At 31.8% G+C, this 17,362-nt stretch overlaps 1 protein-coding gene across 4 annotated transcripts in view; it reads left to right on the plus strand.

The window, feature by feature from the left end:
• The first annotated feature begins 4,597 nt into the window (after window positions 1–4,597).
• Window positions 4,598–17,362, plus strand: part of LOC106663988 (serine/arginine repetitive matrix protein 1) — a 44,176-nt gene continuing 31,411 nt past the window's right edge. For 2 of the 4 annotated variants that reach the window (XM_014389280.2, XM_014389283.2), the window contains exon 1: window positions 4,598–4,870. The gene's annotated coding sequence lies outside the window, so the exon portion shown is untranslated. Of the gene's footprint in view, window positions 4,871–16,255; window positions 16,337–17,362 lie in introns of those variants that run through there. The other 2 variants (XM_014389282.2, XM_014389281.2) reach the window with 2 other exon arrangements.

Below are 17,362 nucleotides of genomic sequence, written 5' to 3' on the forward strand. Positions count from 1 at the left end.
ATACAATGTTAGAAAATTTTACATTAAAAAAAAATGAATTTATACAATTTATACATTTTTTAATCGAAAATGTTCTAGCATTGTATAAATTTATTTTTTTATCTAAAATTTTCTAGCATTGTATAAATTCATTTTTTTCCACATCCTACATGTATTCGCAAAATTTAATCAATGTTATAAATCCCAGGCTCTGATGATGATCTCAATAAAGATCGAAACGTTGGCATGATAAAGAAAATGTTTTTCTAAAACCTACGTCACAGAGATCGCATCTCCTGGTCCCTAAACACCACATACATTTTTCTTATGCTTAAAATATTTTTTAGGCTTTTTTGCATCGAATGATGTGTTCAAAAAAAAAAAAAAAGAATTCGAGCGCTGCAAGTATAGAAAATTTTAGATTAAAAAAATGAATTTATACAATGCTAGAAAATTTTAGATTTAAAAAAAGAATGAATTTATACAATGCTAGAAAATTTTAGATTTAAAAGAATTAATTTATACAATGCTAGAAAATTTTAGATTAAAAAATATGAAGTTATACAATGCTAGAAAATTTTAGATTAAAAGAATGAATTTATACAATTTATACATTTTTTAATCTAAAATTTTCTAACATTATAAAAATTCATTTTTCCACATACTACATGTATTTGTAAAATTTAAACAATGTTTATAAATCCCAGGCCCTGATGATGATCTCAATAAAGATCGAAACGTTGGCATGATAAAGAAAATATTTTTCTAAAACCTGCGTCACACCGATCGCATCTCCCGGTCGATAAACACCACATACATCTTTCTTATGCTTAAAATATTTTTTAGGCTTTTCTTCATCGAATGGTGTCTTCAAAAAAAGAATCCGAGCGCTGCAAGTATTTTTTTTTAATATTGAGGTTAGATTTTATAGCTTCGGAAGTATACGGAATATCAATAGTTTGGTCATTTTCATATACCTTTTCTCTCCAAAATATATCTTTAACGCTTTTTGACTTTCTTATGAGTACCAAAAAATAAAACCAATTTGTTTTATTTATTCATAATTATTGCTAGAACCACCCAGCGCTACTTAAAAGCTCACCCTTTCTCGTCCATATCCTCCAACTTTAACTACGGTGCCAGTTTTTTGACAGGTGTTGCGTACAAAATTGACCGATCAATAAGCGTAAAAATATTTTGAGAAGGTACACCGTCGGCCAACTGTGCAAATTATGCCTATGCCAGACGATGTCCTCTTTCGACGTGATCTTGACCCACGAGGATTAGGGGGGGGAAATCAGTTGAGAATTGGCTCCGCTCCTTTAAAACGGTTTGATTAGCCAAGTGTAAATCTGAGAGAAAAAACTTCAACCAATACTTCATATTATATATTATTGTATATATTTTTACAATCTATTTATTTCGAAGCACACTTGGGTGGCCAACTATGTTCTCATCTGGAAAAAAGTAAGGGATAAAAATTGCACTCTTTTGGGTAAGAAGACACTCCGGTATTGAAGGGAAAGCCGAAGGGTTGATGATCTTAAATAAACTAATAGTAATATTTAATTATTAATAAATAATAATATTTAGAGCCTACATATGCTGCCTATTTCTGTTCAGGATGAAAAGTTAAGTTAAGGAGCCTTTTTTACCTCTATAACCCTTAATATTCATAGAAATATTTGGTTCCACGATTTCGGCATCTCAAAAAAAAAAAAAAATACAAGGCTCAAAGCATATCACATGATGGGGTGTATCTACACAAAATCAATTAGAGTGGACAACATAGACGTTTCGGATGATCTCGAACATAATGATAATTTGATCAATTTATACTGTACAGGAGCTAATTGGGTTTAAGTCCTTCTGAATTCTTATAATTGCAACTCATAAGTCAGGACGTTTAAAGGAAAGTTAATTTGGGAATCATCTGCATAAGTTATGGGAAGCGGAGTTGAACCTAGAGGGACGCCAGATGGACTGGAGATTGAAATGATGAATGGTGGAGTGAGGATTAAAAGGATTGGACAGGGGATTGGATGGTTTTTATTTGGGCCGCAATATGAGAAAACTCGGTTTCAGGACGTTTAAAGGAAAGTTAATTAATCTGCATAAGTTATGGGAAGCGGAGTTGAACCTAGAGGGACGCCAGATGGACTGGAGATTGAAATGATGAATGGTGGAGTGAGGATTAAAAGGATTGGACAGGGGATTGGATGGTTTTTATTTGGGCCGCAATATGAGAAAACTCGGTTTTTTCAAAAGGTTCATCACGAGGATGATACATTGAACTACATGAAATGCTGTGGTGCATCTTTCGCTCGTTCAATTCTGAAGAGAAGATTTTTGACCGGCTAGTTAGAGAAGCAAACTCAGATGAAAAAAAGGCAGTTTGTGAGTAAAGTACAAATGTAACCTTCATAAAGCGTTTTTTTTTCCTGTGCGTTTTATAATTTGACTTATAATTTATTATTAATTAGCTGTGGAAAAAGTGAACACAGCAGAATAAGTTTAGTAGAATTAAAACTTCGGATGTCTTTGTAATTTGCCATGTCCATCCAGTCCGTTTCGACATATTATACAGTTTTTATTATTGAATTAGTTCATTAGTACATTTTTCCTTCTATTTATTTTATCTTTTGTTCATTCTTGAGGCAATGTTGACTTTTGTTGTTAACGAGTTAAAAGGTTTTTTTATGATAGGCGAGTGGTTCCTCGAGGATTAAAAAAAGAAAAGATAGGTCCTTTAAAAGAAGATAAGACACTTTAGGATGAGAATGAGTTGAAAATATACTTCGTCTTCAGAATTTTTGGGCTTTCGATTGCCAAGAGTATGAATTTATTCGAAACCAGCAGAAAACTTTATGTATTAATGACAATTAATTAAGGTTTTTAGTTGAGATGAAAAAAAGTTAATGGCACGAAATGTTTGATTTGATATAGCGGTTTTTTGAAATGTTTTTCTTGTTTTAATTATTTTTAGGCGCCAAGTTTTAGCTTTGAGGTAGGATCTTCGGGCGGGTGCCTGATGGGCGGTGTGGTGTCTGGTGTGGTTTCTTTCTTGGCCGGGAGCCTCCAGAGCAAGTTTTACTCCTGGGATCTTTTCCACATTGTTTGGATGTTAGTGGTCCATCCATACATTTCCAGTATAACCATCGTTACACATATGAGAATTGGAGTATATTTTTTAATCATTAGACGGACGCCCGCTTCTACTTCTGGCTGATTTGTTTCGACTAGGTGGAAGACTTTTGAATGGTCGATTTCATTTTCTCACAAGTTTAATTTTTTTAGTACATATGTTAATTGTTATATATATATCCAATGGCTAATGTGATAGCACAAGACAAAAAAATATATATAATTTTTTCATAAAGGACTAGAAACATGAAATATTTATGATTTGACGAATATGTATTTATTTCAAACATAATATCATGGCGTATTGATATCTCCCAAAATGATACGGATCACTGACACGATTAAGAGCTCAGTTTTTGTTGTAAATCAACCTTAATCACCGAGAATAGTCGACACAAAGTGATAATGACCGGAATCGTGACTTTTTGACATTAGAAAAAAAAACGAACACGTGCCGATTATTTTATCACTTTTCAATGCAAATGAGTGAACATGCTGTAAATTAAAATTTGTTATGAGTGGGTGAAAAATTTCCCCAGGCCGAATTCGGTCCAAAACATTTTTTTTCTAATTTATTTTAATACATTATGTAAAGTTTTCTGCTTAATAAATCCATACTATTGGCGAATCGAAAGCCTTCAAATTTTGAAGACGAAGTACATTTTCAACTCATTCTCAACCTAATGTGTCTTATCTTTTTTTTAAAGGACCTTTCTTTTATTTTTTTAATCCTCCAGGCACCCCTCGCCTCTCATAAAAAAACTTTTTAACTCGTTAACAACAAAAGTCAACACCACCTCAAGAATTGTCAAGAATGAACACAAGATAAAATAAAGAAAAGGAAAAATGTACTAATGAATTAATTCAATAATAAAAACTGTATAATATGTCGAAACGGACTGGATGGACATGGCAAATTACAAAGTCATCCGAAGTTTTAATTCTACTAGACTTATTCTGCTGTGTTCACTTTTTGCCACAGCTAATTAATAATAAATTATAAGTCAAATTATGAAATGCCCNTTCTCTCTCCCTCTCCCTCTCCCTCACCCTCACCCTCGCCCCTCACTCACTCAAATTCTCTCTCACTCCTTTTACCTGTCTTTATTTGTTTTTACAGCCTGTTGGGACTTTATAGGATGTTGTTTCCGAGATCATGAAATCAAAAGACGGATGTGTCAGTTTTTGCCTTTTAGAAAACAGGATGTCTTAACGTTGTTGAGGACCGAAAAAGTCGTTTTTCATGGTTACGTAAGAAGCTTCCAATTCAAGAAATACGATATATCTAAGTGTAAAATATTAATTTATGTCTCAACGGGAACCAGATATTCATTTCGAGATGGCCATAAAACGGGAGAAAAATCCCGAGGGCAGGTCGTTTACGATTCCAAGTACGGTTACGTCAGTCTGGGTGGTGGTCGCCGCATCTGGTCCTTCGAGAGCGTCTCCCGTGTACAAGGGCGATCGGGAAAACCGCCCCAGCGAGTCCGAACCACCCGAAAACCACCCCTTTATAACCTTGCGTGTCGGAAAAACGGTCAAACTGTCCAAAACCCAGGACCCGATGCAAAATTAAACCCCCGTCGACCAAGCGGTGGGAGATGCACGCTGGCCGAAGGTTTTAATTTAGCGCTGAAGCGATGCCAAACCCGTCTTAGTCCGTTCTCGACCCTCCGACCGGTCGTATCTATGGCTTGTTGAAACCCAAATCGCGGGTGAATCTGTTCCTTTGAGGATTTATTTACAAGTAAGGGTATTAATTAATTTAAAAAAATTAATTAATTAACCTCCCTTTATACGAAATATATTTCTTTTTAACAAAACAAAGTTCAAATTTTTTTTACTAACAAAACTAACATTACTTTACCTTGTTATTTAAACGTCTAGATATAGATTTTTTTTAATCGTGTCGTCCGGTCGTTTATACAAAAATTGCTAGAGCATGTAGCATTTGGCAGACCGCAGAGTGGGACAGATGCCCATTTTAAGAGGGCTTACACAACCTGAAAAGTGAAAAAAATATTTGAATTTTCGTCCGTTTATAATTTTTTTTTTTTATATTAACTAGGAAGTGGCCAAGTTTGTAACATGATCTATGCAAGGTCTGGGCTTTTTTTCTCTTTTGGCGATGTAAAGATGAGATTCACCCTCTAGAAAAATCAAAGAACCGTTTCTGCGAGAATTATAATTGATGTTAAAAGTAAAATTGTGTAGTTTAATTTTTTCTAAAAAATTCAAGGATGCATTTTAAATTTTTTTAATTGAAAATTAACAAGTAAAATGAGTGTTTTTATATCAAAACATTGTTTTCTACACCTATGAACATATTTTTTTACCTAGTTATATCAGAAGTTTGTCTATTTTAATTTTTAAAATATCTAGATTTTTTTTTCTTTTTTCTTTAAAATGCGGATGGCGTTTTCCTCAAGCGATTTAAGACCCTACGTGCGTTACAATTTCAGGCCATTCATCGTTTTGCCACTTCGTTAAAATTCATTGTCACAGATTTGTCACACTCCAGGTGCATTGTAATCGACTTTCACAATAACGAACATGAAATCCCACGCCACCCTTGGTGGGTGTGAAAAATAGAAATGTCGAACCAATACCCGATGTATCTTGGCAAAGATCCTAAGTCGAATTTTACATAATTTTTTTCCCAATAAATATAAGTTCTTTTCTAAGCCCCACCCGACATCTTAACGCTGGCCGTCTCGTGTATTTATAATCTGACCAGAAATACACCGTTTCATTGGTCGGCCGACCTATTTCTTGGACGTTTTTCTGTAAACAATGGTCCCGAGAACATCCAGTCGGAGGAGTGATGGCCTTTCAGACCTAACCCCCTCGCAGCCGATACTGTTTTATAAATACCGTACCACTAACAAATCTAGTTCAAGGTCTGGACGTGTTTATACGACTAAGCAGAAGCGTTCCGAGTTAATCGTGGGGTGCGTAAATCTTTAGTGATTTACAACGGGTCGCCTCTGAATCCGATGCTGCGGCTCGTCCGGACTTACAAATTAGAGTGCTGCGGCTCGTAAAACATAATTGCGGTTTTGATTTCAGTTCTTATGCCCGTAAAATATGTCATTAGGTTTTACAATCTCTATTTAGACATCATACCACATCATACTCAAATAATATTACTAATTTGGAGTTTCGGCTTGTCATCGACTTTTTAACATAAGCATAACATGTCTCGAAACCCAAACATGAAAAAAAACACAAATAATTTTTCCTATTTAAAAAAAAACAGTCCAAGGACAAAACAATAAAATAATTCCAATTTTAAAATCTTTAAATGTCACAATGACAAATTATTCAGAATTTTGTAATCTGGCCTTATACATCGCTGAGCCTGTAAAAATATACACGCGAAATAATAGCTGACTATTAAAAAAGGAAAAAATCTTTTTAACAGTAATGTTCATTGTTTGTCCACGGTCTTTTTCAAAAAATTAAAATTCGCTGATAATAAACTAAAGATGAACGTTTTGAAATAATGATCACTTAAATTTATAATATATTTTATATTTTAACTTATTTAGATTATTATCTGTGTAAATTTAGAAAAATTTAAAATATATCTCATACTTTTTTAGTTTTTCTTCTGACTGTTTCTCTCACTCTCTTCCTCACTTTCTCGCCTTCTCTTTCTTTCGTTCCTTTTTTCGCGTTCACTTTCTTTTCTCCCTTTCTCTTCTTCTCATTCCTTCTCTGTTATTGGTCTCTTTTAATTTCTTTTTCTGTCTGTCTATCCCTCCGATTCTCTCTATCTCTCACTCTCTCTCTCTCTTTCTCACTCCCTCTCTCACACTCTTTTTTCCAGTGTTTCTTTGTTTCTTCTCTCTCTCTCTCTCTCTCTCTCTCTCTCTCTCTCACCCCTTTTTTCTATTTTTCTTTGTTTCTCTCTCCCTCTCCCTCTCCCTCACCCTCACCCTCNCATCTTCACTCTCTCTCATAGGTGTATTTTGTACGTTCTACTATTAGACCTTCTATTCTTGCAATAGAAAAAACCAAAATTATAAAATTTAAACCCACTTTTAGTTTTTAGTACGCTGTCCTCAGTGATTCTCAGTAATGTGGAATTATTGACCCTGTTGCATACTGAACAATTTTTTTTGTTGTTAAACAATTTTGTTTAACTTGAACAAATTCTTTTCTGTGCGCCCAGTAGAAAATTAAAGAAAACAAACTGAATGGAGACCACGAAGAGATCTTTTTTAAAGCTGTGAATTATTTATCGGCTTTCTTTAAATATCCAAATTAAAAACGCTTATTGTCATTTTTAAAATTGTTTGAGGTAAAAGTTTCAGTAAATAAAATGCTTTCACCTTAAAGAAAGTTTTGGTATCATTTTAAACCCTGAAATTTTAATTTTCAGCAGACAGTATTAAGTCCAACAAGATTCAAAATAATCTATTCATACTACATGAATTATGTTATATGTTAATTTTGATTGTAATTACTAAATATAGATAAGACAAAAAGGATTTTTTTAAAATAAAAACAAGAAAACCTGGAGCTTTATTTTTTAGTATGAAACACTCATTTTAGCCAGGTTTGTAAGATTTTCAGCAAAACAGCTACAATTATTATATTATTTATTACAATTAAAACAAAATCAGCTAAAATATAAAATTTTTAAAAAAATATATCGACGTTAATAAAAACCAAAATTATAAACTGGCGAAAGGCAGGAAAGACACCTGGGGCTTTTATGTGGCAAATTTATTTTCTCCTTGCCTTAAATGTTCATATTACAAAATTTAACGTCACTTGAAAAAAAAATTAAAAGTGAAATCTCCTATTAGTACATTGGTGAAAGTAAAGTAAAATTAGAAAAAGTTAAAAGGCATTAGTTTTATTTTTATTAGGATGACAGTCACAAGTTCAGCTTTATGAGAAAAATATGAGGTGGCTCTCTCTCTCTTTCCCACTCTCCCTCTCTCACTCTCTCTATCTCTCTCTCTCTCTATCTATCTATCTATCTATCTATCTATCTATCTATCTATTTATCGATCTATCTCATTTTCATCAGCTGTAAAATCAATCAGTTCGATGAGATTGAATCGGATGGAAGTACAACCAGGTGATTTATTTTCAAGCAGTCTCAGTCTATGTGAAACTCGGTCAGGCCTGAAGAAACTTCCGGTAAAAGGTCTGAAAAGAGCATCAATTGTATATCCGTCAAAATATGTTAATATGAACTGATTCTATGCTGGAAAAAAAAAGAACTACGTATGAATTTCCGAGATGACACGAATGACTTTCTTTTTGTTTTAAATATCTGTTTGACAATAAAAATGCGTAGTGGTTAAGGTTTAATTTGTTATTTTTCTGACTAACCTGGTCTCGACTGTTCAAAATTGGTCCGAAAATGTACAAAAAGTCACGAAAATAAGAAAACACAGTGGAACAACTGAAGATGGTGTAATGCCAAAAAATATTTGACAGGGAATGACATTCAAAATGTCTGTCTTTACGTTTAGACAGACTGAATTTTTTTTTTTTTAAGTGAAATTATTTTTATTACTTTGGGGGCAAGAGTTTTGGTTTATGGGGCGAGATTCTCCTTCCTGGCAGGTGACACGTCTGGCAGAACCTGCAAAACCACTTTCATTCTGAATTCTGCAAATATGAACCTGATTGGGCTGGTTTCAACTGTGAACGAATATTTCCGAGCTATTCGATAATTAGAGGAATTAGATCAAACGATAAATATTCGATTAACAATCGGGTCTATATTTGTAAACCGATACGTTCCGGTATGCTTCGTCAGTTTTCTTAGCCGGCGACAAGTCGGTCCTCTTATTAAATTCCACTGTCGATTTTTTTTCTGATTGAAATTGATTTTTTTTTTAATTTAAAAAAAACGTAAATCGGTCAGAATCCGCGTGGGAGAATCGAGGAGGGGCCGGAATCCCACATTTGAGTCAACAGCATTCCCCGGCCAGATGACGGTCAATTGGCCCGATTAGGACCAATTGTACAATTGTTTAATTACAACCGGGGCCCGGTCTAATCTTTGTATTATCGAAATTAATTTCTTCGGCGTTTGACGGTGCACTTTGAATCGTCGACGTGGCCCTGAGGTCATGATGTCGTCCTCATAGGGGAAACACGTGGCGGTCTGTTTGTTTTTTCAGGCCCGGACGCCCTCTCGACCTTAGCATTAAGTCTGAAAGCGTTAAAGCAATAAAAATAGATGATTCAGAACAGGATGAAACTATGAAGTGTGGTGTTAAAAAAGGAAATCCGTGATCTGTTTGTCAAATCTTTTAAAAGGCATTTTGGAAAAATTCTAAACAACCTGAAAACTATTATCAACAGGATACCAAAAATAAAACTATACGACTATGTACTAAAAAAAGTCATCATCAAAAGCAATTAATCAAACAAAAAGCCTGTAATTTTTCATTCATTAAGCATTGTTGGCAATTAGCTTAAGAGACTTTAAAAGCTTGTCGGTAATTAAAGAAAATGAACCACATTTTAATTTAATTACAACGTTTTCAGTTTCAAATCATTCATTTTTTTTCGTGGCAGATCGTTTTACTCTGCCCACCTTCGATATGTTTGTTAGCAGATATACTGAAGATGGCGAAATGCCGAACGTGCCTGAAGACCAACCCGGGGCTAGGCTAGGAAGACCAAAATGGCCTACCAAATTTCAGGCTTGCATTTTATTTTATCTTTCAATTAATTAAGGTTTTTAGTTGAGATAAAAAAGTGAGTGTCACGAGCGGGATTCGAACCCACGATCTTCGGCTAGATACGCCGCTGCTCTACCACTTGTCCTGTCGTGACCACGATCCACTCGGACACTAACTTCCCGTCACAACCCCAACTTTTGAATTTTCCCTCCTTTTTGCCATTTTTCAAGCCGAAGGTCGTGGGTTCGAATCCCGTGACACTTACTTTTTTATCTCAATTAAAAACCTTAAATAATTAAAAGATATTAATTGGTCAAGCGGACCACGAAAACTAGTGAATTTAATTTTACTTTATATTGACACGAATGTTTCAAATTTTCGAACAGGCTGAATAAATTATAAAATATACGTTTAAAACCTTTAAATCCAGATATGAACCTTTATAGTTCGGTTTTTATTAACATCAAGAAGATCAAGACAGTTTGATGATGACGCTTTCTGCCTCTTTGTGTCCAAATCATGGCGAGGATAGGCGAACCAGAGTGATCAAATTTCCGACAGAAATTCCAAAAATGCAAAATGCAAAATGAAGTCATTAAAACTAACTAGTAAAGTCAGAAATGTGAATAAAAATAAAAAAACTCAAAACGAATGATGTAGAAAAACAAACGAAGATACACATGTAATTAACGTAGAAGAAACTTGAAATGGAAAATTTCAAGTTTATTTATTATGTTATATATATAACTATATATAATATAATAATAACGTGATATTATGAATATTAATTAATAAATTCACTTTTAATATTTCATCAATAAATTCTTCAACTAAATCTATTGTTCCACCCCCTAGCATGGCGAGATCTCCCAAAAATTTGAATTAACGTGAACAAAATTCAACATAGCTTCTTTCCTTTTTTCACCCTTTTTATGTAAAATTGGCAGTTTTTAATTACAAATTGACTTTTTGTACTCTAAAATTAACCTTTTTAAATTTCCCATATCATCAAAAGATTAACTCTTTCCATAGTCTTACAATTAATTAAGGTTTTTAGTTGAGATAAAAAAGTCAGTGGCCACGATGTTCGGCTTGATACGCCGCTGCTCTACCACTTGAGACATCGTGACCTCGATTCACTTGGACACTAACTTCCCATCTCAACCCCACCTTTTGAATTTTCCCTCCTTTTTGCCATTTTTCAAATGTCGTGTAATCAATTTGATTCTCGGCGACAAATGAAATGGCCACGGAGAGCTTTAGTGAAGGTATACTTCATTTTAAACTTATTTGGTCAAGCGGTCCACGAAATTAGTGAATCTTTCCATAGTTTTTCTACCCATCAAAAAAAACTATTTTTACTTCAAATTAACCCTTTTTGAATTCAAATTAACGATTTTTAACTTTTCCTTTTTAATTTTGGTTTAACCTTTTTTAAATTCAAATTAATCGTTTTTAATTTCAAATTAACCAATTCTTTAAAAAAACCAGGAGATGGTATAAAATGTAATTACGCATAGAAAAATGACTGCATCTGAAAAAAACGTGTAAATATAAATAACTGGGCTCTGAGTAGACCATGTGAAAAATGACATAAAATTAAAAAAAATATATATATTCGTATTTTAATGTGAGATTTTGAAAATATCAAATAATTGGGCCCTTAAAAACTAGATGAAAATAATATAAAATAATATAAAATCTTTATATTTTCCGATATATTTATTTATTATAGTGTCGATAAAAACTTTAACTTTATATAAAACCTACATAAAAAGAAATATGAAAAAATTACTCCTCTTTTATTTTGCGATAAATATAAAATAATTTGATACTTAAAAACCATATGAAAATTAATGAAAATAAAATTAAAAGTTATAGCAAATAATATATAAAGTATTTTTATTTAATTTTAGATAAACATATTTATACACGTACTTTGGTTGAAATATTTTAACCATTATATAAAATAAGAAGAATTTTTACATCTAGTTTCATATGAGTTTTAATTTTATTTTTAATTAATTTTTATGTGGTTTTCTAAGAATCCAATTATTTTATATTTAAAAGCATCTTAAAATAGGTATATAGAACCTTTATCATTTCTTCAGTTTTTAACGCATTAAAGAAGTTTAGTTTTAAAAATGGTTTTATTTGAAGTTAAAAAGATTTAATTTGAAATTAAAAAGCGCTAATTTGGTGCGCAAAAGGATTAATTTTAAATTAAAAACGGTTAAATCGACGAGAGAAAAAGTTAATTTGACGGAAAAAAGCTAAAGAAAGAAATGATTGATTGATTTCAAGTAAATTCTACCGAGAAGGGCTTAACTTACTGGAATTAAGTAGTCAGGTTAAGTTCTCCCACAAATCATAAAAAGACTGGCTATAGTAGCACAAAATTCAACATTACAAAGCTTCTGTCCTTTTTTAACCCTTTTTATTTAAAATTGGCAGTTTTTAATTTCAAATTGACTTTTTTTACGATAAAAGTAACCTTTTTAAATTTCCAATATCATCAAAAGATTAACTCTTTCCATAGTTTTTCTACCCGTCAATTAAACCTATTTTTACACGAAATTAACCCTTTTTACTTTAAAATTAACCTATCTTAATTTACTAATCTTTTATAACATTCAAATTAACCCTTTTTTAATTCAAATTAACGATTTTTAACTTTTCCTTTTTAATTTTAGATTAACCTTATTTAACTTCAAATTAATCGTTCTTAATTTCAAATTAACCGATTCTTTAAAAAAACCTAGGAGATACAATATAATCACGCATAAAAAAATTCCTGCATCTGACAAAACAAGTAAATATAAGATAATTGGGCTGTAGGAAGAACATGAGAAAAATATCATAAAATTAAATATTAAACAATTAACAAATTATTCTTTTTTTGATGTGAGATTTTTTAAAATGGAAAATAATTGGGCCCTTAAAAATTATATAAATTCTTTATATTTAGGGTGACATTGATGATTGAAAATGATATGAAAATTAATTAAAATAAAATTAAAAGTTATAACAAGTAAAACAAAGTATTTTTCTTTAATTTTAGACGTACATGTTTATAAATTGTAGTTTCCTTCAAAAATTTTATCCATTACATAACATTTTTTGATTTTTAATTTTAATAGGTTTAATGTGGTTTTCTAAAAACCCAATTGTTTTATATTAAAAAAATCCTAAAATAGGTATACATGAACTTTATCATTTCTTCAGTGTTTAATGCATTAAAAAAGGGTCAATTTATAGTTTAAAACGGTTAATTCAAGGATAAAATTGTTTCANTGAATTTAATATGTATTGGGCTGAATAATCGTACTTTGGCTGCATCTTCATAAGGATATAGTTTTGTAGTTCAGTATGGATCTAGAAAGATTTTTCGACCAATCACATGACAGTTAACTCATAAATTGAATTGAATATTAAATAAATCGTTATAATCTATTAATTTTAGTTGGCAGCAGTTAGGAGTATTTGTGATACTGATAAAAAGAAAACTTGCTCCGTTGCTCGTCGCCCAATTGTTTATACAACAAGACGTGCATTGTTAATTTCACAAACACTTAAGGTAAACATTTGTCTCATAAATGGATTTGTTGTTGTGCGTAAACGGAAGTGGACAAATAAAATTGTTTTTATTAAGATTTGAAGATAAAACGAGTCTAAAGATAATGCAGCGTGAACAGGCGAATAAAAACATGGAACCAACTCCGTTAACTTTTAGCTCGACAAAACTTCACAATTTCACCCATGTAAAATATTATTTTAAAAAATTCTAAATGTCGGAGTTTTTATTAAAAAAAAATAAACCTTAAAAATTCCATGGAGAAGAATTTTTATCAGAGTGCCATTGCAATAAGTATGATTGTCTTGAATATCAAATAAATTTTCAAATAGCATTAATTCCATTCTAGCCCAGTGACTCTCCAGTAGCACCAATAATAATAATAATTAATTAATGTTTTTATGTAAGGTTTTGGTTAATATGAAAAAGTTAACGTCACGAGCGGGATTCGAATTCACGACTTTCGGCTTAATACGGCTGCTCTAACCACTTGAGCTATCGTGAGCCGAAGGTCGTGGGTTCGAATCCCGCTCGTGACACTAACTTTTTCATTTCAACGCAAACCTTACATAAAAAGATTAATTAATTGAAAGAACTAATTTGGTCAATAGACCACTAAATATAATGGATTTAATATAATAATAATATATTTCACGGAATTAATCCGATTTACAAAAAAAAATGCTTAAATAAAGAAATATACAATTTAAAAGCTATAACAATATAAAAAAAACTAAAATACAAAGCAAAAATTACTTAAGTATTAAACTATTTGTAAAATAAGAAATTAGCCTAAAAAATGTTTCATATAAATAAACCTAAAAAAAGCACATTTATCATGGTTACTTTAAATTTTTAAATTGTCGTAAAATAATATAACATATTTAAAAATGAATTGTAATTTTTATTTAAAGTCTTGGTTGAGACAAAAAGCGTCACGAACGGGATTCGAACCCACGACCTTCGGCTCAATACTGCCGAGTAGTGTCAGAGTGCCATTACAAAAAGTACGATTGTCTGGAATATCAAATAAATTTTCCAGGAGCATTAATTCCATTCTAGTCCAGTTACTCTCCAGTAGCATCAACAACAACAATAATAATAATATATTTTATGGAATTAATACAATTTACAAAAAATTCTTAAAAATAGAAATATACAATAAAAAAAATATAAAAGAAAAATTATTCAGAAATCGTGAGATGCGGTCTGGTGTGATGTAGGTTTCAGAAAAACATTTTCTTTATAGTGCCAACGTTTCAATCTTTATTCAGATCATCTTCAGGGCCTGGGATTTACAATCATTGTTTACATTTAACAAATACATTTAGGAAGTGGAAAAGTGAATTTATAAAATGCAATAATGAATAATTAATAATTATCGATTAACGGTCACTAATCACCACACATAAAAGAAAAATAAGGAAACAAAGGAAAAAATTACTTCATTATTTAAACAATATCTAAAGTAAGAAAATAGCTTAAAAGAATGTTTCACATAAATAAACCTAAAAAAAGATCATATTTATCGTGGTTACTTTAAATTTTTAAATTGTCTTGTAAAATAATACAACATATTTAAAAATAATTATACTTTTTATCTAAAGTCTAGGTTGAAATGAAAAAGTTAGCGTCCCGAGTGGGATTCGAACCCACGACCTTCGGCTCAATAGCTATAGCCCAAGTGGGTAGAGCAGCGGCGTGTTGAGCTGTTCGAATCCCGCTCGCGACACTAACTTTTTCATCTCAACCAAGACTTCAGATAAAAAGTATAATTAATTGAAATAATTAAATAGGTCAATAATGAAACATATATGGATTAATATTTTAAAATATTATACACATAACATTAAAAAACAATTACATAAAAAATATTTTGATTAAGTAACTAAAAATAAGAGTATTTTGTGCATATTTGGTTGAATTATATTCAGTTAAAGTCAAATATGGAAATATATACATATACCTACACATACAGAAGTGCAAGTTAAATAAATAAACAATTAAAATCAATGAAAAATATTTTATTGCCACAGAAATAATAAAAGTTAATTTAATTTAAAATGTACATAATAATTCAAGATTTAACATGTCTGCAGACTTGACTGTAGAATGAAGAAAAATAAAAATTAAAAATTGTAAAATTTGGAAAGATATTGGCTGAAAGCATCATTCTGTCTATTTTTACTATAGTTAGTATAATTATATTGTAAAGCATTTACTTCGAAATTGATTAGACAAGATTGAATGAATTTTTTTAAACCATGTTTGATTCTTTTTAAGTTTTTTTTTTAAATAATGTGGGAGTAAAATTTAAATGTCACCTCGTGAGTATCCTTCGTTGTCGAATAAGTAAGTAAAATATGGAGCCAATAATAAAAATTGAAAAGGTCATTTGGCATACTTTGTACTTGAAAGAGTCAAAAACTAAATAAAATTCCTGGCCTAATTTATCCCAAGTTTCCTTTGTGGGAGCTGAGCCGGAGTGTCCTTGGTCCACGTCAGACTTCCTTAAAAGGCAAGAGCCGTCAATCGCAGGATCCACACCTACGTCCGTACGTTCCTCTTTCTCAAAGTACTGGAAGCAGGTGTTCAAGAAAGTTGAATATTCGCCGAGGACGGGTGCGCGTTTTCCTATTTTTGAAGCACCGTAGGGACGAAACGGACTTCCATCTGTCGGTATTGTTGTTTGACTTCGACTTAAAAAGCCGTAATGAAGTGTAAATATGGACGAAGTTCAAACGGGCCGCTTCTGGCCATGTGGTGACTGAAAAATTCTTTTAAAAAGAATGTATAATATTAAAGAACTTACATCAAGCAAATATAATCATTTTATTGTAACAACAGTACAAGAAAAAATTTATTTTATTTCGTTTCGTTCATACCATCTAAATAATTGATTTAATTACACTGGAAAAGAAAAACTGTGCTTTTTTGGCCTCGCCTAATCTCGCTGCTTTTCAAAGTGAATTAACATCAGGTAAAAAATATATATCAAATATGTTAGTTTTCATCAGTTTAACAATTTTTTGTCTATTGCAAATTGGGACAAGTCTAAAATAAACAAGATCAAATCTGTACACAACAGATTTTCTTGTATATTAAGAATTTATATTTTATGTCTTGTATATTATTCATTCATATTATTTGTTTATACTTAAAAGATTCCAGGTTTTAATGGAAATAGATTTTATAAGGGGCTTGCCAATTTTTTAGCTTTCGAGCCATGTCTCACGCTTTAAGCACCTATCAAAATTGAATATATTACTCGTAAATTTAAAATTTGAAATGCCAGTGTACTATCAAAATAATAGCAATTTTGGTTTAACAAGATTAAAACTGTTCGCTAGTTTTCGTGGTCCGCTTGACCAAGTCAATTAATTCTTTCGTCTTTCAATTAATTAACCTCTATTTAAGGTATTGGTTGAGATAAAAAAGTCAGTGTCACAAGCGGGATTCGAACCCACGACCTTCACGACGAAGCTACCTTTCGAAGCTACGAATTCTATCCACTTGGACGCTAACTTCTCATCTGAACCTCACCTTATGAATTTTCCCTCCTTTTTGCCATTTTTCACTAAAAGCTCTCCGTGGCCATTTCATTTGTCGCCGAGAATCAAATAGATTACACGACATTGGAAAATGGCAAAAAGGAGGGAAAATTCAAAAGGTGGAGTTGAGACGGGAAATTAGTGTCCGATTGGATCGAAGTCACGATGGTTCAAGTGATAGAGCAGCCGCGTATTGAGCCGAAGGTCGTGGGTTCGAATCCCGCTTGTGTCACTGACTTTTTTATCTCAATCAATAACTTAAATACAGATTAATTTATTAAAAATTAATACTGTTATTGAACCTTTTGCTCTTGATTTATCATTAAAAAGGGCAAGAAACGCCATACATAACTATTTATGCAGTCTGAATTTTATAATTATTCAACCTCGGTGGATTTAGCTTTAAAACAAAATTTCAAAAAATGTTCTATGTGGAATCTGCTCTCTCCGGAGCC

This window comes from Cimex lectularius, unplaced genomic scaffold (assembly GCF_000648675.2).
Source record: "Cimex lectularius strain Harlan isolate CLEC.00 unplaced genomic scaffold, Clec_2.1 scaffold26, whole genome shotgun sequence".
Lineage (NCBI taxonomy): Eukaryota > Metazoa > Arthropoda > Insecta > Hemiptera > Cimicidae > Cimex > Cimex lectularius.